Source organism: Perna viridis, chromosome 14 (genome assembly GCF_037379345.1).
Source record: "Perna viridis isolate PV_CMFRI_1.1 ecotype Kerala chromosome 14, ASM3737934v1, whole genome shotgun sequence".
NCBI lineage: Eukaryota > Metazoa > Mollusca > Bivalvia > Mytilida > Mytilidae > Perna > Perna viridis.
The window spans coordinates 9,563,778-9,591,412 of NC_142458.1; the positions used below are offsets into that span (position 1 = coordinate 9,563,778).

At 31.5% G+C, this 27,635-nt stretch overlaps 1 long non-coding RNA gene across 1 annotated transcript in view; it reads left to right on the forward strand.

The window, feature by feature from the left end:
• Window positions 1-1,282: 1,282 nt before the first annotated feature.
• LOC148598143 (uncharacterized) overlaps window positions 1,283-27,635 on the forward strand; it is a 45,898-nt gene continuing 19,545 nt past the window's right edge. Inside the window, exons 1-2 of the long non-coding RNA XR_015918378.1 lie at window positions 1,283-1,387; window positions 7,997-8,051. This is a non-coding gene — a long non-coding RNA (uncharacterized LOC148598143). The remainder of the gene's footprint in view (window positions 1,388-7,996; window positions 8,052-27,635) is intronic.

Sequence of the window (27,635 nt, forward strand, 5' to 3'; positions counted from 1 at the left end):
TTATGTTTGCTTTAAAGTAAGTCTCATGATTACACCAAGATTTATATCACAGGGTCTGTCAATTAATACTTGTCATGTCTAATATAGTCATTGACCGAACTAAAATTCATTCATAAATATATATTTAACTTCTATATTTATTCAGATATATATAAAACTTTATCACAAATATGTCCACGGTATGGCGAGTTAATTCCAAAGTTCATCTTCCTCCACGTAAAACCTAAAATACAGATAAATAGATTAATCAATTAAAAGTATGAAAACAATCTATATAATTTTTATACCTGAGACCCCTATATCATCCCAAGGGCCACCGGCTCACGGATGATATAGGTCGAGGGTTGATACAGCATGTGATACGGATTTTAATATGTCATATGTACGTTCGCTTACGTCAGAATGCATCAACCTATATCATGGAAATAAGTACAACTGTTTTAACATTTAAACCATTAACGATGGTGTAGGAAATCTGGTCGTCTAATTGAATTTATTAACAATATCTTTAAATTCAATGTGAACATTTCAAATGGTATTATGTAATATTTTGATATGCAAAATTATCAGTAGTACTACATGTTTTGATACTTCAAATATTTTACTGAAAATCAAAATATATATTGTCCATATAAACTATGACTATAACATTATTCATTTTTACATTAATTGTTCAAAGTAATTCATTCACGACCACTAAGACAGACAACTCTGTCTGAGAAGAAGGCATTAATTGCCACTCAAAGAAAGGGGGACAATTTGTAAACTAACACAAAATATATTGATCTTTACTGATGGTTTTAAAACGACCAAATTAAGTAGTAACACATTTCTATACAGTTAAGAAGCCATAGATATTGCTACAAAAGTGAAATTATACGAAGATATTCAATGCTATTCCTAAATTTCTTTTCCTACAAAATTAGTCGTTGGAACTCTCCGTTACTCCCCACTATAACCAAAATTTCAACTGTTGATTTCGATAATATGCTTCATTGTACAGCTATAAAAAAATAATAGTAAAAATTTGTAGACATATATAAATTTTCGTTTTCAAAATAAGCCTGATATATGCATGGAGTTAAGAGAAACCACACTTTTACCTCATAATTCTACACCTACTTGATGGATCCGCCATCTTGATATCCTGCGTTGCACATGCCTGTGGAAACTTGTAAACAAATAAAGTCATTTCATCGTTTGAGAGACAAACCTTAATTTACTGAAATTTTAAACGCAGCTTTGATGTAGATCGATTTGAAGTTAATTACGTCCCTTTCCCCGCGAAAGGATATTTGAGCATAGATATATGAAAACTGCAAGATATAATCTACTACGAAGCAGATTATACGAAAAGTAATCTGAAGGGTTGTTTGTGATTACTCTGGTATTACTATCTTCCACTTGCGGATCTCTATCCCTCATTTTAGCGTCCATTTGCATACAGTGTTTTGTAATGAAATTATATCTTCAATTTTTCAAATCAATTTTTCGCTTTAAACTAAAGGTTGACAGATACTTTTTTATCTTTTTGAAAGAAATTTTAAGAAGGTAATTGTAGAAATATACTTGTATGATTAGGAGATAATTATGCTATAAATTCATTATATATATTATCTTAGAAAAATCCAGTGCATCATATCTGTCTGGGACTAAGAAAACATAACTGTATAATTAATCCCAGATCCTTTAGTGTTATCTACAGAGTTATCTCCCTTTCAGTTCTTTCCGCAAAAAATCTTCAAGTGTAAAAGTATAGTCATAAGTCGTTAATCAAAATATTTACACTTACAATTTTTTTTTAAATCGACCACTGGTTGGTGAAAATTATGTCATAAAAATGACTATACATATATTTGTATATTGTCATGTTATCATTATAATATTGTGACACATATGCTTGCATATCTGTAATTGTTGTGATTTTTCCAAGTTCAACTTCAAATAAACAATAATCTATATCTATACAAAAATTAAAGAAGAAAGTTGTAATTAAAAATTTTTGTCAAATTTTCTAAACCATTAAATCACTGATCAGGATTACATGTTGAAATCAGTATGATTGAATTCTCATAAAACAATATTTCCTTCATATTATTGCCATTGCAACTATATATCTAGAGTACAGTGTAATCTGTAAATTTATTCTCCACTTTCCAACTTCATTCATTTCTTTTACAGTTTCTCAAATATCAATTACGTCCTAACTTATTTTAGTTTTACAAATCCTCCTGCCCTAAATGTTTATCAAAAAGTTGTATAAACAATATTTATTGATCTTGACAGGGTTGGCATTGAAAAAAATGTCTACAGTTGTTGGTTTTTAAAACCTTTACATAAAACTTAAAATATAATATAATCAAAACACCAAATTGGATGGTAATGGTTGATTTACACTTTCATCATTGCCTTGCTAATTTTTTTTGGAAGATAGAGTTCTCTCCCTTATTATGGAGAAATTTTGTCATCTATTTCAAGAAATGTTTTTGCTAGGTAGAATTCTCCCCTTTTTCACAAGGATTTGAATATTTCCTGATCTCTGATAATCATATTTTGGAAGATTAGAATTGAAAATTAAACGAAATATTATTGTTTTCTTTTATATCAATGATTTAAAATATCTTGATCTTAAAGAAATAAGACATATGGGGATCAGTGCCAAGAGTGGTGGTTTTTCAGTCACCATTATTGTGATGATTGAACGTTGATTTGCTTTTGCCCATCTGAAAATAAATTGAAAAATACAGAAAATTTTTTTTTTTTCAATACCAATCTTGTCGAGATCAAAATAACATTTTTTATCACCTAGAGTAAAATATGTTTAAACTTGTCAAATTATTTTCATAAAGATCCTGTAAAATGACTTCTTTGATAGAAGATCCAAGATATTCTGAAATATAAGTTTTTATAAGAATCAGGCGAATTGGGAAAAATTAGAAACAAGTATGTCAAAAACTCACTGATTTGACTCCTGGATAATTTCCCTATTTGAAAAGACCAATATTTAGTCTCTGAATCTTTGCATTTGTTATGAAATTGCTAAATAAAATGTTTTTTTGGCAGCTATCTGTCCTTGAAATATTTTATTTTAAGTAAATTTCAATGAAATTAAAACTCATTTTACCAAAATAATATGGAAAATCCCAGATTCTGTTGGTGCAAATAAACAAAACACGCTTTCAAAATGGTTGGTTTTTCATACTATGTTTCACCCACTGCCTGATTCTTACAGAGACTGACATGTAATTTGCAATTATTGTTTTTTGTGTGTTTTACTTATTTTGGCCATGAAATTAGATTTTAATGTCACTGAACTGTCCTGCTTTAATGCTTCAAAATGTTTTTAGCCAGTCATATGGACTTGGGCAGGATTGCCATCTATTTCCAGTAGAAGTCATTTTAATACATCTAATAAAAGTATTTGTTACATGTTCCAATGGTGGTTCCGGGGGGCGGGGGTTCAAGGATGGAGATGCCCTCTTTTGTTTGAAAATTATGCTAATTTCTTGCGAAATTTAGGCAAAATAAGCAAATCATAGCCTTTTTTCTGAAAATCTTTGGAACCCCACTGCATGGACCACCCATATCAAAATATCTTGATTCACATTAGAAATGACAGTCTTTATAAATATCAGACTGGAGATTCTATACATGTAAAAAAAAAACAACAGAAAGTACATCTTTATTTTGTATATTTAATTTAAAATATAACTTTTTTGTATATGCATTATAAGCATATATATCGTCTACCCAATATCACATACTCTATATCACACCTCTAGACCTATATCGCATGCCTTTTATCACACCCCAAGACCTATATTGCATACCTTATATCGCACCTTTTCTCAGACCAATATTGAAGTATGGTTAAAATATGATGTAATGAACATGACATATTAAAATCCGTATCACATGCTGTATCAACCCTCGACCTATATCATCCGTGAGCCGGTGGCCCTTGGGATGATATAGGAGTCTCAGGTATAAAAATTATATAGATTGTATACCCTGGACTCAACTTTTTATGAGCAGCTGTGAGGGTATTTCTAGAAAAGCAGAGGACGCTTACCCTACCGGTGTACCTGGTCCATGCTCCCAGTTCTTAGTGGAGTCTGGGTTGCTCATTTGCTTTTGTTACTTTGTATGTATGACTTAAGTGACTTTATGTTCTTTGTTGTATATGTCTGTTTTTCATGGCTGGTCTTTGTCCCTGGATTACATTCTTTTGATTACTGCTGTTACTCTTTCCGATATAGCATCTTGCATCTAAAAATAGTAGCATAACATTTGTATTGGACCCTATTGGAAGTTCTTTTTAGATATCATCCTGGTGAAAAAGTATAGTATCAGGGCAATGTGATAGAGTAATCAAGGGAACCAAGGTTCTAGAAGAAATCAAAAGAAAGGAATCCAGGGACAAAGCAGTGTTCTAGGATTCCTATTTCCCGTTACCTAGGGCAAGTGAAATTTGGATCAGGGAAAGTTAGGTACTTAGTAACACTTTCCCGTAGCAAGTTGAAAACTTCATGCGCTGTAAGGCTTTTTGTTGTTTGGAAAGCAGTCATGTCATTGACTGTGGGAAAGTTGATTTTATATGAATTTTTCCTGAGGAAACCTCAATTTCTGAAAAATCCTAGAACACTACAAAGACCAAACATGGGAACAGACATACACAACAAAGGACATTAAGTAACTAAAATAATACATACAAAGTAACAAAAGCAAATGAGCAACTTGTACTCCAGTAAAAACTGGCAGCATGGACCAGGTGCACTGGTAGGGTAAGCGTCCTCTGCTTTTCTAGAAACAGCCGCTGAATTGCTCATAAAAAGTCAAGTTCGAGGTAGATTAAAGAGGAAAGAAAAACTATGACACAATGGATAAATCAGTTTTCATGGTGCAGATAGATACACCGTAACGAAATTAGCTTTTTGCAAGAGTTAAGGTTCTTTATTTGGTTGATTTAAGGAGGTAGACCTAAGGTAAGGGACATAACTCATGAAGTCAGTGATATGTTTGTATCATATTTAATTTCACCAAAGCCTATCAAGCTTTCATTTGACACAGAATGAAATCAGTCTAAGTTACTTTGATGCTTACTTGGCATTGATGTAAAATGCTGAATACAAACATTCCAATGATTTTTAAGAGTTGTGTCCCTTACCCTAGGTCTACCTCCTTAAGAGTGAGAGGAATGTGTGGTTTCTTCCTAAATACAAAAAGGACAATAGTTCCATAAAATGATGTAGACCTAAAAAGCATCATTAGTTCAGTGTATTTATCTTCTGCCCCTGGTATTGTGAAAGTACTGTTGTTCGTGGGATACCAGTTTTTCGTGGTTTTCATGGGTAGACCAAACCACGAAATTTGGTTCCCAACGAAAAAGTGATTTTCATTGACGTGTATAGTGAAAACCTCAAAACCACAAATTGAAGAATCCACAAACTTGTGTTTCTTCCCTAAGCCGCAAAATTGGTATCCATGAATGAAAGTACTTTCATAGTATCACCTCCGCCATTGGCAGTTTCTGATATAGATTTAATTGAACAGCTTTTTTTTCAGTTATTTTTATCACTGCAAACCAGTTTCATTTTTATTACATTAACAACAAAAACAAACATGGAAAGCACTGAAATTATTTTTGAGCAATATTTTGTTGATGCACATTTTCTTTCATAATCTCCAGGCAGATGTGCATATTACTTCACAGATGCACTATTTAGATTAAAGTCTCATCCCTTTGTTTAAAGAGGTCAATTATTCCTTTTACACCTAAAATGTAATTTTTCTTGCTCTGCAAACACTCGTCAGAAACCAAAATACAATTAAAAGGAGAAGTCTTCGTTGAAAAGACGCAGGGTGAAAAGTCACAATCATCACTGGACAATTGGAATTAAAAATGTCTCATCCCTTTAGCCACTGGACAATGGCCTCTTTTTGAATAATTTCTATAATTTGTAAATTAGCATTTAATTTTTGCTGAAATGACATGATTTCACCTTTGACGGCTTTAGAACATTTCACAGCAATAAAAATAAAACAGCTGCCCAGATCTAAGGTGTTTTGGCGAAGATGACAAAAGAAGCGTTTTGACGAGAAATCATCCCTTTCATTCAAGTGTCATTCGTCAATTTCCACTCCAAAAAGCAAAAAGCCATATCCATGATAAATATGGCTATTGAGGTGGGAGTTTTAACCCTTTGAGGTGTGATTTTATTGATAATTGTGACCTGACCACGAGGCGTGACCCATCCACGCGGCCTGGACGAAAAGTTGGTCATTAAACAAACAGATGTCTCTGAAGATGGGCTGAAATGACCATTGGTCAAGCAACTGTCTGTATCTTTTAGCTTGTAATTAGAATTCTTTAATCATCATATTTTTCACTCCTATTTTAGGTGGTTTTGTGAATTGTTAGAAAAGAAAAAACTTGATTACAAAAATAGAGGGAAAAATCAAATTATACATGGATGCTTGTAAAGTAATAGTTATTGAAACTTGAAATTTTAAGTAAATGTAGATTAGATAAAATATCACGAAGAAAGCATTAAAATAAAGAAAAAAAACGTAAAATCAGGTTATGGCTTATTTGGACTAGAAGTTGGACTGGCATAGTTCCTTGGAAGTTTCAATTTTAAAAGCACTTTCAGTGTCCCAGATTTACTGTCCAAATTTTATTGGATCCCTAATTTTTAACACCCAAATTTTTTTATCTCCAAGCTTTTTATATCTGAAACTTTTTTATATTCATTTTTTTTCATATCCAAAATATCAAACATTTTTTTTTGTATCACATTTTTGTGTATCCATTTTTTATATCCAATTATTCTGTAATATGAAAACATTTCAGATTCTTTTTAATTCGTACAATTTTAAGGGAAACAGTTGAATTATTAGAGAATAACTATAGCATAGAAGTTAAAATTTCTGTTTTTACCATAGAAATTATTCTGCAAATTAAGAAATGTAACTTTCCCAGGATTTCAATTTAACCTGCCAAGATAATTGGAAAGTGAATTCATAGATTATCCATTTTTTTTAATGACCATGCCTTATTTTTACACATCAGTATTGTTAAACCAAAGTAAGGGGTATATTGTTTACCTTTCTGAGCAACTTCTGTTAACAACCACTTTATACGATTGGTGGTTTATACAGCCTTGACTATCATTGCGGATCTTGCATGACCGCCCCTTGTGTTATTAGATGTCTGTTAGTGGTTGGCAGTAGCGTAGCCCTGCCTTCGGAATACCTGACCGAAAAACTCAGTCAGAGTATGTCCTACTAGCCGCTGAGCTGCTCTGTTGATACTCTGGCCTACTCCCAGACCCCACATGGGTCCGAGAGCGTTTCCCCACTCTAACGGTTTTGGATTACGTCAACGTGAAGAGTGACCACTTTATATTTTGACACAAGCTTTATATAGGTATGCCGTATACGGTAGTGAGTTTAATTTTAGGCTATATAACAACTACTTCCTGTTATGGTTTCTGGTATATAAGAATATAAATAGGAAGAATAAAATTGTCACCTTTCAGAATTGGTAAAATACATGTACATATTAAACTGAATAAACAGTCAAGGTTTAAAAATTATTAAAAATACAAAGTAATGAAATTGAATTGATGTCTTGAAAGACGAACAAATATATCAACAGAAATAGGTTGGTTTACAATTATTCCATATTTACAGTTTAATTCTTGTGATTGTAGTTCTACACCCCCCCCCCCCCTCCACACACACACACAATAAGTGGGTGGTATATTGGAATCATCTTGTTCATCTGTCTGTCTGTCCAAATTTTGTTGCAATTATTTCAGCTTTGAATGAATGGACTGATCTTAAATTTGGTGTTAGGATTGAAATATATAGGGCAAATATTGTAAGCTATTGCTGTACAATATCAACTTCCTATCCATGTGGGACAAGGTTTTGCTTGTTCATAGTTTTGAAGTGAAAAGATAATGAAAGGTTTTTTTGTTTTTTTTTACAGGATGATATTTGTGAAGGATATAGATCTCACAAAAAATCAGGTACTTTCTGATAAGGTAGGGAAAAAAGTGATTAAAAGCTTGACTGTATCTTACTTTGCATCGATTTGGGTAAGTCATATTCACTTGGTTGAGTGGAAGAGGAAAAAATGAATAGAGAAAATTTGAGTATTTGTAGATTGAAAAAATATAGTTCAGAATATGACTTTGATTTTGAATTCCTGTTACTCTCATAACGATTTAAACACCTTCAGCCAAATTGAGGATTGAGAAATTTTTAAAAACTTTGAGTTATCTCCCTTTATCTGTTTACATTAAATAATATTCCCATTTAAGTGTAATTTCTGTCTTCTTAATTTTGCTTTTTGTATGAAAAAGTTTGAATAAATTATTTTGATATTATCCATATGCTAATTTGCATTGATGTCATACTCGTTAGTATCACACGATTAGTTGAAGTAAGGAAAAATTTGCTTTAACAGCGGAAGGAAAAAATGTTCAATTAAATTTCTTTGAAATTAGTACTTGTATATTGAATAAAAAGTACTTAATATGATTTCAATTTTATATTCATGTCATTTTCATAACTGCAATCGTCTACTAGCTTAAAAATTTTAAATTGACAAAAAACTCTGAGTTATCTCCCCTTATCTGTTAACACTGCATTTAAATAGAAATCTTAGTAAAGTGTGTTTTCTGTCACTTTAATTTGGGTTTTTAGCATGGAGAAGTTATAAGTTTATCCATATGCTTAATAGACATGATTGTATTAATAAAATGTTTAAAATATTGATTTTGAAAAAAAAAAAATGCATGTAAGCCATTCATGTATTTAGTACTGAAGCGAAGTTTGTTGAAAATTGTCATAGAGGGAGAAGTTTATCTTTTTGAAAAAATCTTTTTAAAGTACTTTTGAAGTGGCTATAAAAATTGTTTTCATGATGAGTCAGTTGGGAATTTTTCAATCAATGATCAATAAGCACCAGCTCTTTTGCTGTTTAATCAAAACTAAATCAGAAGGTATAGAACCCATTAAATGATATTATTTTTCATAACTTATTATGCCTTAAAGTATTATACTTTTTAGATATTGCGTAATCTATCATAAAATCTTATAGATAAATGCTTTAAAACTTTAAATAATATTTTTCAAAGGCTATAGTTGCTCACAGGTGAAAATGGTGTTTGCCGAATGAGAATTTTTACTTTTTTTAATTTTTATTTTGGTTTAAGGCTTTTTATATGTGATCTTTAACTAGTATTTTTCATTTTTTTATTGCATTTAAAAAAAAACAACAACAATTAATTATTTGTTCTGGAACAAATCTGAGATAATATTTTTAATTTCTATTTTGCTATTATTTAAAATTTTATGGCTAGTGAAAAAAGGTTAATGCATATTGTTGCCTCAGAATAATGAATTATTTTGCCCTGAAGAAAATCATCCAATCTCTTTCTACAAAATTTAGTCATTATTAATTTTAAAAAATTTCTTGTAATATAAAGAGTGAAAAAGTATATTATTTGCCATCTTGCCTTTAAGCTATAAAATATTTTTGAATGTAATTATTTTCATCATGGAAAGATATGACACACAAAAATAATTTTAGTTATCTCAAAGAGACAAAAATCTATCAAGCATATTCTTTGCAAAGAGTTCTTTTAAATTTGGTAATAGCACATATGTAATATACCATTTAGTTGGGGATAATAGAAATTAACCACAGGGTAGTTTTGCACAATTCTTTAGTTATATCACAAACCCAACCACACGAAAGTATGTGCCCCACATTTTCATTGACTATGTTGCATTTAAAATGAAAAGTAACAATCCTCAAGGTAGCAAGAAAATTCTTTAGTTATAATCCCTAGCCCTACTACATGACAGTTTCATTAAAATGAAACTAACATTTATTGAAGCTCAAGGCCTAATAGAATAAAAATAGTCCATAAATGTAAAAAATATATATATATGTATATAGATATGAATTAAAAACCTTTGTAATTTTTTTTTTTAAATGTTAGAATAGAATTAATTGAAATTACCATGATCAATATTAATATTTTGCATCCCCTATTCATAATTTTTATGAAGAAAAATTTTGCTTTCTTCACTACCAGTGACCAGGGGTGGATTCAGGCAGGTGTGTGTGTGTGGGGGGGGGGGTGCATCCCTAAAATTTGCAACGCATTGGTTATCAGGGGTAGATTTAGACAGTTTTAGGTTGAAACTTTAATTTCTCACTAATTTTACCACAAAAGATTTCAACATTGCACCCACTCTAGAAGAATATTTCAAAAATTTAACCTATAACAATTTTTACTGTGCACCCCCTTCCCCTAATCTAAAATCCTGGATCTGACGCTGGTGTCAAAAGTGTCATCAAAACAGCAGAATTCTGAAATAAATGAATAGGGTTTTGTTTTTATTTTCCATTCATAAATTAATTTAGCAAAATTAACTGCATCATTTTTACTACATTTACCATAAATGTCTCCAAAACAGTTTCATTGTGAAATGCATGAATAGTGTTTTGTTTTGTGTCAACCACTTATAATTTATTTTAGCAAAATTAACCCTGTCATGTTGTACCTTAAATGTCTTCAAAACAGCCTAATTCTAAAACACATGAATAATAGTATGTTTAGCCGTTCATGTCCATAATTTATTTCTATACAGCAAAAAAAAAAACAATACCATTGTTTACACCATCAAAAAGTCTACATAAATGGCTATATTGAAAAAGACAATTTAAATTGTTTTTCCATGAAATTGACTTGTAATACATTTCAATCATAACAAACAATCACTGTCAGATGTACTGTTAACTTTTAATTTATGCTGATGAAATTGACACTTATTGAAATTTATTGGCTAGGACACTTCTATGAATAGTTGTTTGTTTTGTAAATTAATAAAACTACATGTATAATTGATTTATGTGAACAATTTATTCCAGATTGGTTTTGTTTTTGTTATTGAGGCAACAACTATTTGATGTTTCTGAGAATTGAAGACTTGCTTTTATGTAACCAACAATTTGTCTTAGAGTACTGGCTGTTTCCCAAATATATAATTATTTCAAATCAAGCAAAATTTCGCAGAATTAAAGTTTTCTTTTAACTTTTGGGTTTCATATGCCAAATTTTCTTCCCAATTAATTTAATAAGAAATAGTACATAACATACAAGAAATTGAATACCAAAAATATTGTGGATTTTACATGTTAATTTTTTTTTTAAATATGGTCTAAGAGCAATTCTGTATTATGTATTTATAAAATATTTTGATGCCTAAAATTTCAATTTAGATGTGAAATACCATAGTTGATTTATTTTGGTCATATTAAAAAAACATTATTTCATGGACAATCCTTCTTAAGTTAAATGTGTGAATGACAGAAATTGTCCGGTATTTTTTAAAAGGGGAAATGACTGACATTTAATGCAGATAGACTGGATCTGAAAAATGTCTTTTCTTTTGTCACCAACACCTCTAACAAATTAAAGCCCATTCAAAAACACATCTTGACTTTGAAAGCCTATAATTATATAGTATCCATCACAAATTTTTCTTGTAACTTTTCACCTGAGTTGTTGAAGCATGTCATGATGGATAACCTTTGACCCCAAGCTATTATCAGCCTCACCTGGACTCTAAAAAGGTTGTCACTCCAATATGTGCATTTCAATTGTGAACTGGTCATTTTTAATGACCTCCAGGTCAAACTGATATTTTTCGCTATTTGAAGCATGTTTTTCTTACATTAAACAAAATGACCATAAAATTTTCATTTTTATTTGATGACATTATACTGTTATGGATAAATATTTGTCAACAGATAAAATGTTCAAAAATTAACCATCATTTAAAGATTTTCAGATGTGGATGAAATTTGATTTTTTTTTTAAATTGAATTGTGTTGTAGCTTTGTGATTTTTACTTTTTTTTTTGGTATTGCACTTATTTTTCATTATCACAGATGTTTACATTACATCTTGGTGACACTTTGATCATAAAAGGCATGGGAACTTTGATGGATGTTTCTAGCAATACATAAGTTTAGCATTAAGGTTTAAGCTTACATAAGCAGCAGCCCACATGTTGGTATTTCCCCACACTGAGACACGTTATCAGGACCCGCCACTATGTGGGGATTGACCTAATGGCAGGGGCCCGCCACTATGTGGGGAGCAGCCTAATGGCAGGGCCCAACACTATGTGGGGAGCCGCCTAATGGCAGACGCCCTATAGTAATTACTTTGTCTATTTGTCCAATGCATCCATCCATCAGTGCATCTGTCCGTCCATCTGTCTACAAGAGATCGTGTCCAGGCTGTAACTTTTTTTTTTAGTGAATGCTTTTGATATTTGGCATAAGGGTAGATTAGCTCAAGATGATGTGTTGCATACCATGGTTGAGGAACTTTGACCTTTAACATTGACCTCAAGGTCAAATTAACGATTTTGATATACATATTCATGTTTTTTGGTGTAGGATTTGATATTTAGCATAAGGGTAGATCAGCTTAAATTTTTTTCATTATTTTGATCTTCCAAAATGTTCACAATTGATTTAATTTTGGTTGCAGCAGGGTCCTTAGAGATGGTTTCCATCTCAATGTTACCTACAGGTAGTTCTGACTTTTAGCCAACCAGTTCATACTACATTTTTTTCTGTATATCCTCTAAATACCCCCTGCTTGGAAGATGTTTACGAGATAAGCTACTGAGCCAGGGAGTGCCAAATGGAATTATCCATTGACCACATAGCAGATTACTTGTAAAATCGACAGAAAGCCAGTTTAGACCAGAATATTGAATTCTCATAGTCATTGCACGTTTTCTGCCAGCCTTTAATTTCACACATTTGGTTCAAAAATATTTCACAAGTTGTCAGTGGAGTCCTTGACACTCACACACTGGTATTCTACTGGTGGTTCTCCGAAGTCAAAGGAAGTTGTTTATTTGTTATTTGTTGACTCTTTTTTTACATCTCCTGTGACTTTTGTTTACTGTCTCCTTTGTAATGATGGAGACAATTTCAATTTTAAGTCTTTCGTTACAAGTTTAATAGGTTAATAATGCATTTGATCGACTTGGAATAAGCTGCGTCAAAATATGGTAAGATGCCTTTCATGTGGTGAGTGGTGAATGATTAATCAAGGGAGCCGAGGTTATAGCGGTAATCAAAGGAATGTAATCCAGGGACAAAGACCAGACATGGAAAACAGACATACACAACAAAGAACATAAAAGTAACTAAAATCATACATACAAAGTAACAAAAGCAAATGAGCAAATGGCCTTCTCCAATAGTAAGGCTTAATAAAAGTTTTTTCTAAATCCTTGATAAACTGTGCATTCGAGGATAAAATACATCTCATCTTCTATAACATTTACATTACAAAATGTATAAATTCTATTATCCCTGGGTCCATTAAATCTACCATTCTCTGTAGCGAGATAAGTCGTATTTTTGTAATACAAGTTTAATAAATCTCAGGAATATATTTTGTCAAATAAAATTGTAAACTAAAGTTATCAACCATATACTGATAGTTAAAACATTTTACAGAGTTTCTCAGATGGCTATCAAGGTCTTGTTTGTAATTATCAAATAGTCTCTGTTAAATGATGCTAAAATACATGTCACAAAAGTTACCATTCATGAAAAGAGACTGGTTACACCATATATTACCTAAACCTATATGAAATAGTACATTTTTAAGTAGTACTCAAGCTAGGAATCATGCAAAATGTGATACATGGTTGGAAAACCTACATATTTTTATTTTTGATACATTGTTTAATATGCTTTGGTCAACAGAAATTAACATTTGGTTTTTCATATAACCCGTGGTCATAGGTGATAAAAATTGTATAGAATGCACTCTAGAATCCGAAAGTAAGGGAGACAACTCTGTAAATGACACTCACATACAATAGAATCTATTGGATTTTCAATGTAGATTATCTCCTAAGATTTGAATGAATAATTACACATTTCATAATATAAACCCATAAAACAACTTAAAATTACAAAAATGAAAATATGTAGCCGTTTTTAGGGTGTATCACATTTTTCAAATTTTGCATGATTCTTACAAAGACAGCTATTAAAATAAAATGCAACCAATATGTTTTATTTCTATGACAGCACAGCAATTCACCATATAACAATGTCATAACATTTCTTCAAAGTACAATTTGAAGTAGTAAATTACTTGAACCAATATTTAAACATTTCTATGATAAATCAAAGATGTTCTACCTAATTCCTAATACACCATGACATTGTTAGTTGAAGATTTTACATGAAGTACATTTTTTACAATATTCTAAATGCACCCTTTCTATAGGTGGGGCTTTATGTACACCCCATACTTCACACCCATAACTTTAAATACTAGTAGCAATCAAAGTTTGTCGATCCTTCTATCCTTGTGTCCCATCCCTTTTTTCATTTAATCATCATTTCATAATCATTTTGTCATCCATTTCATGTTCATCGTCTGAATATAGCTGAAATATTGCTGCTCGGACATTAAACCCCAACAATCAATCAATCATCCATTTCATGTTCATCGCCTGAATATAGCTGAAATATTGCTGCTCGGAAGTTAAAACCCCAACAATCAACCAATTTGTCTTTGTCATTCTGCCCTACTGCCCCATTGTCTGTCTGTTGATATAAAACAGAATAGTGTTATTTAAGTACACATATTTTACATTTTTTCGTAACAAACAGCTTTTCTATCTTGTTCAGACAATTTATTTTGTAGAACATTGTATTTTCCATTGTAATTAAGAAGTACACCAAAATATGTAAAACTGTCAACAACTTCTATCTCCTGATCATTATAAAACCATTTTTCAAATAAAATTATACTTACGTTAATCTAGAAGCCCGGGTTTTTATTTTCTTTCCACAAGTTTCTCTCATATATAACCCCGGGTCAGCAGTGATGTCTTCTGTCTTTTGATTGGCTCAGCAAATATGACATTATTTTATTTACTTTTATACGTTCCAATATTCACACTAAAATATTTTTTTAAATTACTTACATCATCTTTTGATATAAATGCACAATTATAAAGTTAATTAAGATAATCTCATCTTCGTTTTTATTTTTTTTTTCATAAGTGGCAATTTACACATATATTGTGCATATCTGTCACTGGTAACCTGAGTCTATATTTTAGAGATCCTAGGGTCCTTTATGATATTGGCCAGGGAACCAGATTAGACTTATGTATACTGAACTAAATCCAATTTTCTAACAATTGCTTCCAAATTTTTTATGATATTTTTTTGTTTGAGTTTTAAAAAAAAAAAATTAAAAGTATCATTTAAGTCTATAAAAGCTTAGGAATTTCCTACTATATTTAAGTATTTATCTGACCAACCAGTGTTCTTAAACAGTAATACTGAATAGCAGATCCCTTATAGATTTGCAAAAAGGGGGGAGGCTGTAACCATACCCCAAATTTATCATCAAGAAGTATATAAAAAATATGCATCATATACACTTGTAGATATGACCCAGATTTTCTTAATTGTCTCTTGAACTATATTGATTTCTGATTTTTTTTTCAATACTTTTAGATAAAATTCATACCATTTTAAAAAAAATTCATTTTCAAAGGGGGGTGTCTGGAACCCCCTTTGCATCTACCTATGATAAAGAATGTGTTGAAGACTGATGTTGAAAAATGAACTGGTTAACCAGTGGAAAGATAGCCTTTCACATGGTCCAACACATTTTCCACAAAAGGCTTATAATATCGATAAATAAACAAATCACTATCATCAGCATACCTACATTTGAACAGGATGTAACAAGTTCGACGTGTTATCAAAAATACTCAAATTTAATCTGTTTTGTATCAGTTAGAACTTGACCAAACAGTCATAGGTCATAAACATATGTATACCAGATTAGGAGTTTTATGAAAGGTCAACTACTTTTTGATATGGTTGTACCTTTACACATACCACATATATTCATTTCATCTTGCTTTTATGAAATAAATCCAAAGCCAGGGCATAGTAAAGACTAAAATCGGTAGTGACTGTTTCTCTGTATGCACATGTCATATAAAAGGTAGAGTGAGGCAGAATAATGTGTCTTAGTTAGGTAATATGTAGCTTTTTATGCCTTTATGTGGACAGATGCTTCTGTGAGGTAGCACATCCAAAATTTGGTTCAGTTTGGAACACAAGTACGAACACTTGTAAGATGTACACGTAAATCCTTAACAAATCAGTGGGACATAACTCTTACAAATCATTAGAACGTTTGTATTCAGCATTTTCCATTTATCTCGTGTAAGCATCAAAGTAACTTGGAATAATTTCATTCTATAGACCCTTTTGTGCTAACTGTGGGATAGTCGATGAGCATGCGTAGAGCATGATCAATATACACTTCCGCGAGGAAAATTCTTTTGTTCTACCCAAGCTCTACCTCATGGTAGTGTATACTGAGCATGCTCATCAACTTACTACAAAAGGGTCTATTTCAAATGAAAGATTGATAGGCTTTGGTGAAATTGAATATGTTGCAAACATATCACTGATTCCAAGAGTTATGTCCCTTACCTAAGGTCTACTTCCTTAAATCAAACAATGTATATTCTGAAAACCTGTCAGAACCAAACTCTGAATAAACAGAAAACTTATCAATTTAAACTTATATTTAACCTTAGTTGACGACACAAATATCTAACGTGAACCACTTTTAAGGATTTTTTGATGCATGTATTATGGTTTATAATTGTTTCTTATCTCTGTCTGTCTGTCCTTTCTTTTGTTAATTTTACCCCGCTCCAAAGGAAAGGGGGTATACTGTTTTACCCTTGTTGGTTCATATTTGCTATGATAACTTGAGAAAATATTTTGAGATTTTACAGTGAGTTATAGTTAACTGTGGCCGATAGATTTGGTATTTTTCATATTTACGGAATGCAAGCCATTTTAGCAAATTTTTCAAAATGAATCACCAACACACTACAACAGGGTTTGAGGTTTCAAAGGGACGTAATCACCAACACATTACAACCAGGTTTGAGGTTTCAAAAGGATTTCATCACCAACACACTACAACCGGGTTTGAGGTTTCAAAGGGACGTCATCACCAACACACTACAACCGGGTTTGAGGTTTCAAAGGGATGTCATCACCAACACACTACAATGGGGTTCGAGGTTTCAAAGGGACGTCATCACCAACACACTACAACTGGGGTTTGAGGTTTCAAAGGGATGTCATCACCAACACACTACAACCGGGTTTGAGGTTTCAAAGGGATGTCATCACCAACACACTACAACCTGGTTTGAGGTTTCAAAGGGACGTAATCACCAACACACTACAACCGGGTTTTAGGTTTCAAAGGGACGTAATTACCAACACACTACAACCGGGTTTGAGGTTTCAAAGGGACGTCATCACCAACACACTACAACTGGGTTTTAGGTTTCAAAGGGACGTAATCACCAACACACTACAACCGGGTTGTTGGTCTCATTGGGGAAAGGAAACAGTAAACAGTTTTCTCTTGAAACTTGTATGTATCTACACTTCAGTAAGTAGCTAATTGGTTTGAATTAAGTTATTTAAAAGTATCCAATTACCTACTGCAGCTCTAATACGTCAATTATTTCAATTTGTAGTATACTGGTGTCCATTGGTCCAACTGGACAGTAAACCAGTCTGTTGGGTTGGAGAGTTACTTCCCTTTGATAAAAATTAAAAAAAATAAAAATAAGTCAAAGTTGGGAATATGAAAAATGTCTTGTTATTGGTTTCTATGGTGAGTGATTGCAACATTCAAAAACATTTGAATAATTGAGTTTTATGAATAAATTTTATAACATAATAATTATCAGTAAAACCTAAATAGGAAAATAAAATGAAATGATGGTTATGGGGAATATACATGTATATTTTTCTTGAAAAATCATGAAGTACATTTCTGTGTAAGACAGGCAAAAGGTGGTGCATCATTTTTTTTCTCATTGTGTTTTTTTGCCTTACATCTAGAAAAAACAAAAAGCTATTTAAATTTATCATGAAAAATCTGTGATGTAGATATTTTTAACTGCATATCAAGAAAAAAATGTGCTTGAAAATTTTCCCACCATTTTTCCATAGTGCATTTCAACTAAATTTGACCTATCAATATCTTAAAAAGGCAAACATTTTGGTGGTTATTTTCTGGAGTTTATGTGATATATAAACTTGGATAATGCAATAAAATATCTGCATTATTTTTCCACATTTACCACACCTTATACATATTGAGACCTTTGAAAAAAACTAATTTAGCATATAAATAAGCCTTTTTTGGCTGATTTTCTGCTAATGTAAAACTGAAAGTTGATAAAATGATGAAAATTTAAAACCTTATTAAAACAGTTTAATCATTCATTCTACAATGCATATCATATTTTTGTCACTAACTTCAACCTTTTTTATGTAAGATAGGAGCCAAATAAGAATCAGGCAGTGGGAGAAAACACGTGATTTGATAATTTGCACCATCAGAATCAAGGAAAAAAAGACAAGATTGCCCATATCATTTTAGTAATTGTGTTATAATTTCTAGGGCAAGTAATTCTGTCAAAAACCTTATTTTACTAACAATGCATTGAAAAATTTCTGAACATATACGATGATGTAGAAATCAAATAATGGTCTTTTCAAATAGAGAATTCATCCATGAGTGAAATTACATCACAATGTAATGGATTCTAAGACATGCATGTGTCTGATTTTTCCTATTTTGCCTGATTCCTAGGGAGACTTACACCTAATTTTCCACAGAAAATACAAGTGCATTCACGATGTACACTGCATTTATTGTTCTTTAGAAATGACCCTTTATGACAGACTATTGTGTTCACTCTTCAAGAGTTGTGGCCCTTTATGATTTACACAATTTTCTGCTAGGTAGTTAAAATCTTTTATGATGTAGAGAATTTTGAGTGTGGAAGTGTCTTAAACAACCAGATCAACTTTTTAAATAGTTTTCTGTTGTGTGTTTTTTTTTTTTTTTTTAATTTTGATGAAAATCTTTAATGTAGAGAGTAGTATAGAATTTTTGTTGTTGATGTATTATTGAAATAATTTTTAAAACAGAGACAGTTAGGCCCATTTATGCAATCAAAGCTTCTCATCAATTTAAAAAAAAAAAAATTATTAATGAAAACTTTGTCAAAGTTTTCTGTTTACAGGATTAAATTTTTGTAATTGAAATCAAGTACCTGCTATTTGTTTTTTTTATTGTCATTCCGAAAAATTTTGATTGGTCAAATTCCATCAATGTATATCAAAGTCAATTAAGTACTTCTCCGTCTATGAATCGGGCAAATTGTGTATAAGGTGTGGCACATGAAGTTAAAATACACAGAGATTTTATTGCATTACCCAAGTATTTATACCTCATAACGTCAAGAAATTACTGTCAAAGTAAAAGCCTTTTTAAGATATTGATAGTTCAAATTTCGTTGAAATGCGCTATGGAAAAATGATGGGAAAATTTTCCCGAACTTTTTCCTTATATTCCAAAAATATCTACGTCACCAATGCCTCAGGATAAATTTAAATAACTTTTCAGTTGTTTTCTAGATGTATTTGAATATATTTGAGGCAAAAAGACCAAATTGAAAAAAATGATGTGCCACTCATTGCCTGATTCTTACAAAGAATGGTATTTAAAAGATAGGATGGAGTTTTTTTTTAAAGATAGTACTTGTTTTCTGTTACTTGGGAGAAACCAGAATTATAAAATTATTTTACCACTAATCACATATACATGTACTTTATGCCTCATTGAACTTGATGCTTTTCTACTTCTTGATTATATTAGTCGATCGCCTGAAACTTGCGATTATCTATTTTAGCCAATAAATCTCCCCTTTTCACCTTTGTCATTTATTCAATTTCGGACAAATAGAAGTAATTTGCCAAAGTTTCCTTGATTAAAATTAATATAAATAATAATCACTTTGCTTGTCCCAAAGTAGTATCTCCGTTTCCCTCATTAATAATAGATGCCAAGTTTTTAATGGGGTATTTTCAATATTCGCTATCTCGTAATAGATCAAGAAATGAAAGGAAAAATGACGAGGAAATACAATCAATATTAATACATATAATTCCATGATTATTACCGAGGTTATGTAATTTTTTTGCCCCGTCCTTGGCTTTTCCGAAGTCTCGTTTAGGAAAACAATCATTTCTGTTATTGTTCAGATCAAATGGGAATTAATGAGTGAAGTCCAGCGATTGTTTTTCCAGGACTTGAGATCCTCCATGTGATTAAGAATTATTTTTATATTGACAATGGCCAATTGATATGAACTAATACAAGTGGGAATATTTTTGGATACATATTATTTGTCTTTGTCATTCTGCCCTACTGCCCCAATGTCTGTCTGTCTGTTGATATATTTTTTCTATATTTTGGTGACTATTTAATATGAACAAGTGTGAGTATTTTTTGACACATATTGCCATTCAGCCTGACTGGATTATTGTCTGTCAATCTGTCATTTTGTTGATAAAAACAGTGTTTTATGATATTCATAATGACCGCCTTCTACTAGTGGGATTTTTTATGTAATTCTGCCATACTGTCCTATTTTCTGTCTGTATATGATATTAATATTTATAGTGACAACCTTATATGAAGATATTATTTGTTTTTATTGTAATTCTGCTCCATTGTCTCATAGTCTGTCTGTCTGTAAATAATATTTTTTAAAAATATTTATAGTGACTTCCTTATATGGAGTTATGATTTGCTTTTATTGTAATTCTGCCCTACTTTCCTATTGTCTGTCTGTCTGTCTGTCTGTCTGTCTGTCTGTCTGTCTGAAATAATATTTAAAAAAATATTATAGTGACCATCTTATATGATGTTACTATTTGTTTTTTCTTGTTATTCTGCCGTACTGTCCCATTGCTGTCTGCCTGTCTGTCTGTAAATAATATATATTTTTTAAATATTTACAGTGACCACCTTATACGAACATATTATTGGTCTTTGTTGCCGTTTTGCCCTTATGCCCCAATACTTGTCTGTCTGTTAATAATTTTTTTGGATACTGCATATTAATTAACTCATACAAGTGTAAGTATTTTTAGATACATATTGTATTTCCGCCTGATTGAAACATTGTCTGTTTATTTATCTGTCTGTAACTGATTAGAAAATATATTTGATATTTTTATTGACTACCTATAAGAATTTCATACAAATGGGAATGTCTTTATTGTAAAATTCTGCGTAAATGTCCCACTATCTGTCTGTCTGTGTGTTAGTCAAATATAATTCATTGTAAATATATTAGTACATATTATGTGTTTAATTTTAGCATTCTACCTCACTGTCTCAATGTTTGTCAGCCTGTTTGTCTGTCTGTGATTTAACAAGCTATTTTTTTGTATTTATGTGAATTCTAATACAAGTATGAACTTTTTTGGATACATATTATTTTTCTTTATTGTCATTCTGCTCCCCTGCTCCAATGCCTGTCAATCTATCAATCTATACATTGATAAAATATTTTTTACATAATCATAAATCAAACAAATGGTTCAGGGCATTCTGCCCCACTGCCTCATTGTCTGTCTGTCTGTCTGTCTGTTAGTGAGAATTATGTTTGATACAAATGTATTGACTGTGACATAATAATTCTAAAATAGTTTTAATTATCTTGATTGTCATTCTGTCCAATTGCCCCATTTTCTGTCTGTCTGTATGTCTGTTAGTAAAACTTGCTTTTGATATTTAATTGTTACCATTTGTTGAAAGTTTCAAAAACATCAAGGTGAAATGATATGTACAATCAATGTTCTCAGTAAGAGGAGCATTTGTAGGTCTGGTTAATACCCCCGTTTTTTGTTGGAAAAACTTTTCAGTTTCATGCTTTATATGGGCATGAAATTAGCAATAGTAGCCTTGGACACTAAATTTTTTGCTAAACCTGAAATCTGTTCCTATATTTTTTTACTGTTTCTTATTACGGATAATTATTATGTTCAAAGTTGTATCCTGAAATCTGTTCTTATATTTTTTTACTGTTTCTTATTATGGATAATTATTATGTTCACAGTTGTATCTGCTAGAAAGTTGATTGGTTCACTGTATTGAAAATCAGAATTTTCTAGAAGCATTTCTGGCAGGAAATTATTTGGTACTTTTGGTAACACAAGTTCATGCACCATAAAAACATGTTTTCCGGAAATGAGAGTTTCAATTGAAACCGTTAAGTTCACACCTACAGAAATGAATAATTGGAAACGATATTTCTGTTACGTATAAGTTCATGTAATAGTCTGGTAATAAGTACAGGAATTAGCCAATTATTCTATGTCTTTCTATTTTCATGGTTAATAGTAATGTTTTCTCCACTTTTCCGGTATGTTAAGGTAATTTTATTCTGTAAAAAAATTTTCATTGAGACCATACAATTGATTTATTCATTTGGGATTCAGGAATATTTTCTTTTTAGCTCATCTGGCCATAGGCCATGTGAGCAATTGCCATCACTTGGCTTCCGTCGTTGTCGTCTGTCATCGTCATCATTAACAATTTCTTCAAACATCTTCTCCTCTGAAACTACTGAATGGATTTGGATGAAACTCAGGATAGTTGTTTCTTAGGGTATCCTTAACAAAATGACTGTTATGATTTTTGAACTGTTGAAAAACATGGGGGCCGTTACTGAAAATAAAACATTGGGGGCAGATTTTTGCAAATAGAACATTGGGGGCATGTTTTTGCATATATCTCCAAAATGGTTAGGTTTAACCGAATTTTGACATGGATAAAAGTATTCAACATGATGAGATCTATCTGTGGTTAAATTTTGGTGAAAATCTGTTGACCAATGTTGGAGTTATTGCCCTTTTTGGACGTTTTTTGCTGTTTTTCATGTTATTACTTTAAAAAAAATCTTCTCCTAAGAAACTATGCTACAGAATTCAATGAAAATTGGCATTAGTGTTTTATAGGGTATCCTTAACAAAATGAATGTTTGGATTTTTGATTGGTTGAAAAACATGGTTGCTGTTTCTAAAAGTAGAACATTGGGGTAAGACAGCAGATTTTTGCATACATCTCCAAAACCTTTAGGTTTAGCCAATAGCTTTCAGTTGCTGAAATGATCCTTATTATAAGGCTTACAAAAGTCTGCAATGAATCAAATGGAGTCAAAATTGTCGGATAACTCCTTCTTAGGGATATTGCCCTTGAAAGGCAAAAATTGAACAAGGTGAGCGATTCAGGTTCCTGGGAGCCTCTTGTTTTAAGTTATAATTTGGAAATAAATACAGGGTTTACAAATTAATAACTCAATGGCTTTATGTTTTTAGGGTTTTAGAACAGAGCTTTCTCCCTATTTCAAGTACATTTCAAAAACCCCATTTAAATGTCTATGTGACAGAAGTTATGAAGATTATCTCCCCTTTTCAAGTATTTTTAAAGACTTGAACTTCATTAAACGTGTAGTAAAAAAAGGATGTGCATCTAATTCAGTTACATACATGGTAACCTTCCCACATTATGGGGGGGGGGGGGAGACTCCCACAAAATCAAGAAAAACTTAATATTTACCACATGAAAATGGAAGATTTTGGAGGTTTTTGGTTAAAATGACTCTATATTACTGTAAAGAATACTGAAGAATTAAATTAAGCATTAAAACTTTGCTTTTATTTGAAAACTTCCACATTATACAGTGCCATTGGGATAGGACCTTCCTCATGTACTGTTTTAAATAAGGGTAACAACAAAATTACTGAACACCAGTCTGATTCATAATTAAGTCAAGTCCATGTTGGAGTTATTGCCCTTTTTGGACGTTTTTTTGCTGTTTTTGATGTTATTACTTGAAAAAAATCTTCTTCTCAGAAATTACTTTACAGAATTCAATGAAAATTGGCATTTTTGTTTTATTGGGTATCCTTAACAAAATGACTATTAAGTCAAGTCCAAAATAAAACTGACCAAATAGATACTAGATATTACAACATCGAAGCAGCTGGTACCGCAGTGGTCCTTACTTGGTACGGGCATTTCAAAGGAAAGTTTGAGAATCCAATACAAGTACGGTAAGTCCTTGGTTTTGTTTTGATATTGAGAGAAGACATAAAGGATTTCATCTTTGTCAAAAGTAGTAGGTTTGTTTGTGGCATTACCTGGAATGTTACTACTAATGCCCAATTCCTTAATAAGGTAATTGAGAGAATGGGTTTAACAAACAAATACAACGTTGTTTGAAGCTTTGTCTGCAGGGATGATAACATTTTTTTCATGAAGCGAGGTAAAGTTAGGTAAAACTTGTCTATGATGTCAAAAAAAAAAAAAATGTCATATGGCCAAGACGTTGGTCATATATTAATTTATATTTTTCTATGACTGTGACCTTTGAAGCGTGTTATATTAAAGTTATTATTTTACACTTTTAAGGCTTTTTATGTTTTGACACCTTTCTCTAACAAGTTTTGTTGCATTTTTTTATTTGGCTTACATGTAAATTGGTTGCTAATTTTCACTGATTTGGTCAAGTGAACATACTCGTGGGTATCAATTTTCTGTTTCAACAAATGGTTTGGATAAAAAAATTATTCGCTGGTACTGTTTTTCAAGCTTTTCTGTCCATTACTAAATTAGCGAAAACTTGGCGAGCCACAAAAATTGATATGTATCAGTATACAGTACATGGTTAACATAAAACTGACTAACCATGGTTTTAAGTACTGGTCTTCATAAAAATCAGACAGAAGGTGATTCATTCATGTCAAAAACCCACCAAATTCACTTTTATTTCTTATTCAGAATCAGTTACAGACCACATAACTGGTCAAAGTTTTTCATTTGGATGTTCTGCTCTTTAGATTAAATGTTTATAGGTTGTACATGAAATTAACACTTTGCAAGAGTTATCGTTCCTGATTTTATTCCATTTGGTTGATTTCATTGGTAGATAAATGTACGATTTTCTCTAAAGTACAGGTCTGAATATGGAATGGGCAACTGTTCCGTAAAAATATAGCATATGTAGATTGAAAAAAGCATTGTTTGTTTGGTGGGTTTGGTGGGTTTTCCTTCACTATGAATCCCTTTAATATTGTCAGTGTCTGAATTTTATATGGACTGGTACTTAAGTGTCCTAAAAATATTATACACACCATCAAGAAAATTTCTTAAAAACTGACCAGTAATGATTTTGTGTGTGACCTCTTTGTCCTGTGCACATAAATTTTAGTTGCCGCTGCCTGAAACTTAATCAGAATTTAACATGAAGGTAAGCAGTGTTATATAAAAGTATTGTTCAAATTTGTCTTTAGAATGTAGTTGACATTTTAACATTTCTGTTGGAAATGAGCTTTTATTATGAAGCAGATGAAAAGAGTTCAGCCGGAAACATCACTTCTACATAAGGAAATTTTTCAAATAATGACAGAAAAATATCAATATTTTGAAAGCGTGGTAATGACAGTTCATATTCTCTTCACGCACTTATCATTTATTTAGCCTTCATTTGTTTTAATGAAAAATGAAATATTGACATCAAATCAGTTTCATTAGTATCAATAAAAGACTGATTAGCTTGGAAACACAACAGTGTCAATTTCATTGAAATGGACGACACTGTCATCTTAGGATAGGGTCAGCATTTTTATTTCATTGAAATGGACAACACTTCCATAAAAGGATGGGGGTAGAATTTTTATAGCATTGAAATAGAAGTCAGATCAAAGAGAAAATAGATGAAATTTTCTTTCGTTATCAACTTCAATAAAACAGAGATACTTCATTTACCATTACTAAACTTTTGACATGAAATACTTGCAAATTATCATCATTTCTTGGACAAAAATTAATATGTTCCTCTGTCAAACATATAAAGGGTGTGATATGATATTTAAGAAATAGTTCATTGAGGAGGTAGATTTGTACTCATTTTAACATGGGTATGGCATTTATATTCAATTATTTAACACCGAGGGACAGCGAGGTGTGAAATGAAAGTATAAATGCCAAACCCATGTTAAAATGAGTACAAATCTATCCCTGGAAGAAATGATTTCTTTTCTAATATGACAAATATAGTAATTTTTGAGACAAAAGTTTCCTTAGGGTAGCCAAAATAATGGCTGTTTTGTTTAACATCCCTTGTATGGAAGTTGGATTAAATTTGTATATTTATATCATTGTATGTGTTAAATGTGTGTATTTATATAATTGATTTCAATTAGATAATCTCTCAGCTGTTTAATCATCATGTAAAGGTTTTTAAATGAGTGTCTTGTCTCGAGGCGACAACAAAAGAAAGGAGACAGTGCGTAGGTGCTAAAGGTGGGGTTGTACCGATTACTGTTCGACGATATGAAGATCTCATATTAGAAATACTGTATACTGTTTTTTTCTTGATATGTAAGTGTTGGAATAATAGAATATATTTGAATATAATTAAATGTCAAGTAAAGCAAGGCAAGAAAATTTTGGGCAATAGAATATATGAAAATGATTTCACGCACACACACACACACACAAATTCCAATTTTAGGGGGCGTACGCCTGGCAAGTCGTCCTTGGATCCACATGCAGTCATACTATCCTGTGCTTTTACTTGTACCAGGGCTTGAATTTCAGAATTTTTTCCACTAGCTAAAATTAGTAAGTACTGAAAATTTACTGTTGCAAAATTTAAGTTTTTGGGGTTATTTCTGGACTTTACCTATATGAATTCCACTTGCAAATTTTAGCAAGTGGAAATAATTTCTAATAGAAAAATTGAATTTCAACTTGCATTTAGCAAGTATTACTCCTTAAAATTGAACTCTGTGCCATATTTCAAGAATGAAAATAAAAATAAATAATAATTTAGAAGAGTCTAAGAGAATGTTCATGTAAAAACCAGGCAGATCCAATGAAATAGGAAGGATGCACAAAGTAAATTTTATCCCACTATTTTTTTTATTATTATTCATTGTAATGCTAAACTCATTATGATGTCAGAAAGCGGGGATTTTCCTCAAAATTGTATGTTTTAAGTTCTCTAACAACTTAATTGAATTATGGAAGGATCAAAGAGTAATCTCCCTTCACGATGAAGTTTGTAGTGCTTTCTAAGTAACCTATTAAATTATAGTGGGTGTCCGTCTTTCTTTCTGTTTATGCTTTCTTCTGTTACGCAGAGGGGGGGGGATTGGTTTCTTATCTGCTACTCCTTCTACACTACTAAATGGATATAATGAAACTTTTACAGAATCTTTATTACATATTCCAATGTGCATTACTATTGTGGATGTTAATCCAAAATCAATATGGAGGTTAAAATGTGCATGTTATCAAATGGGGGAGTTGGGGTATCAAGTTAGGGAACATGGGTCACAGTTTTTTAATTTATTTATTTTTTTTTTTGTATGTATTTAATACATTGGTAATATTTTAAAGTTATGGATGGTTCCATATACAATTCTTACTTGTACATTGACAATGGTAGATGTGATGCAATGCAAAGTAGAGGCCACAAAACCATGAATGCTTTGTCATCCTGCATACACCATATTATTATGGAACTAATGGCCTTTCTGTGTAAAGATTTTTGGAGAAAAC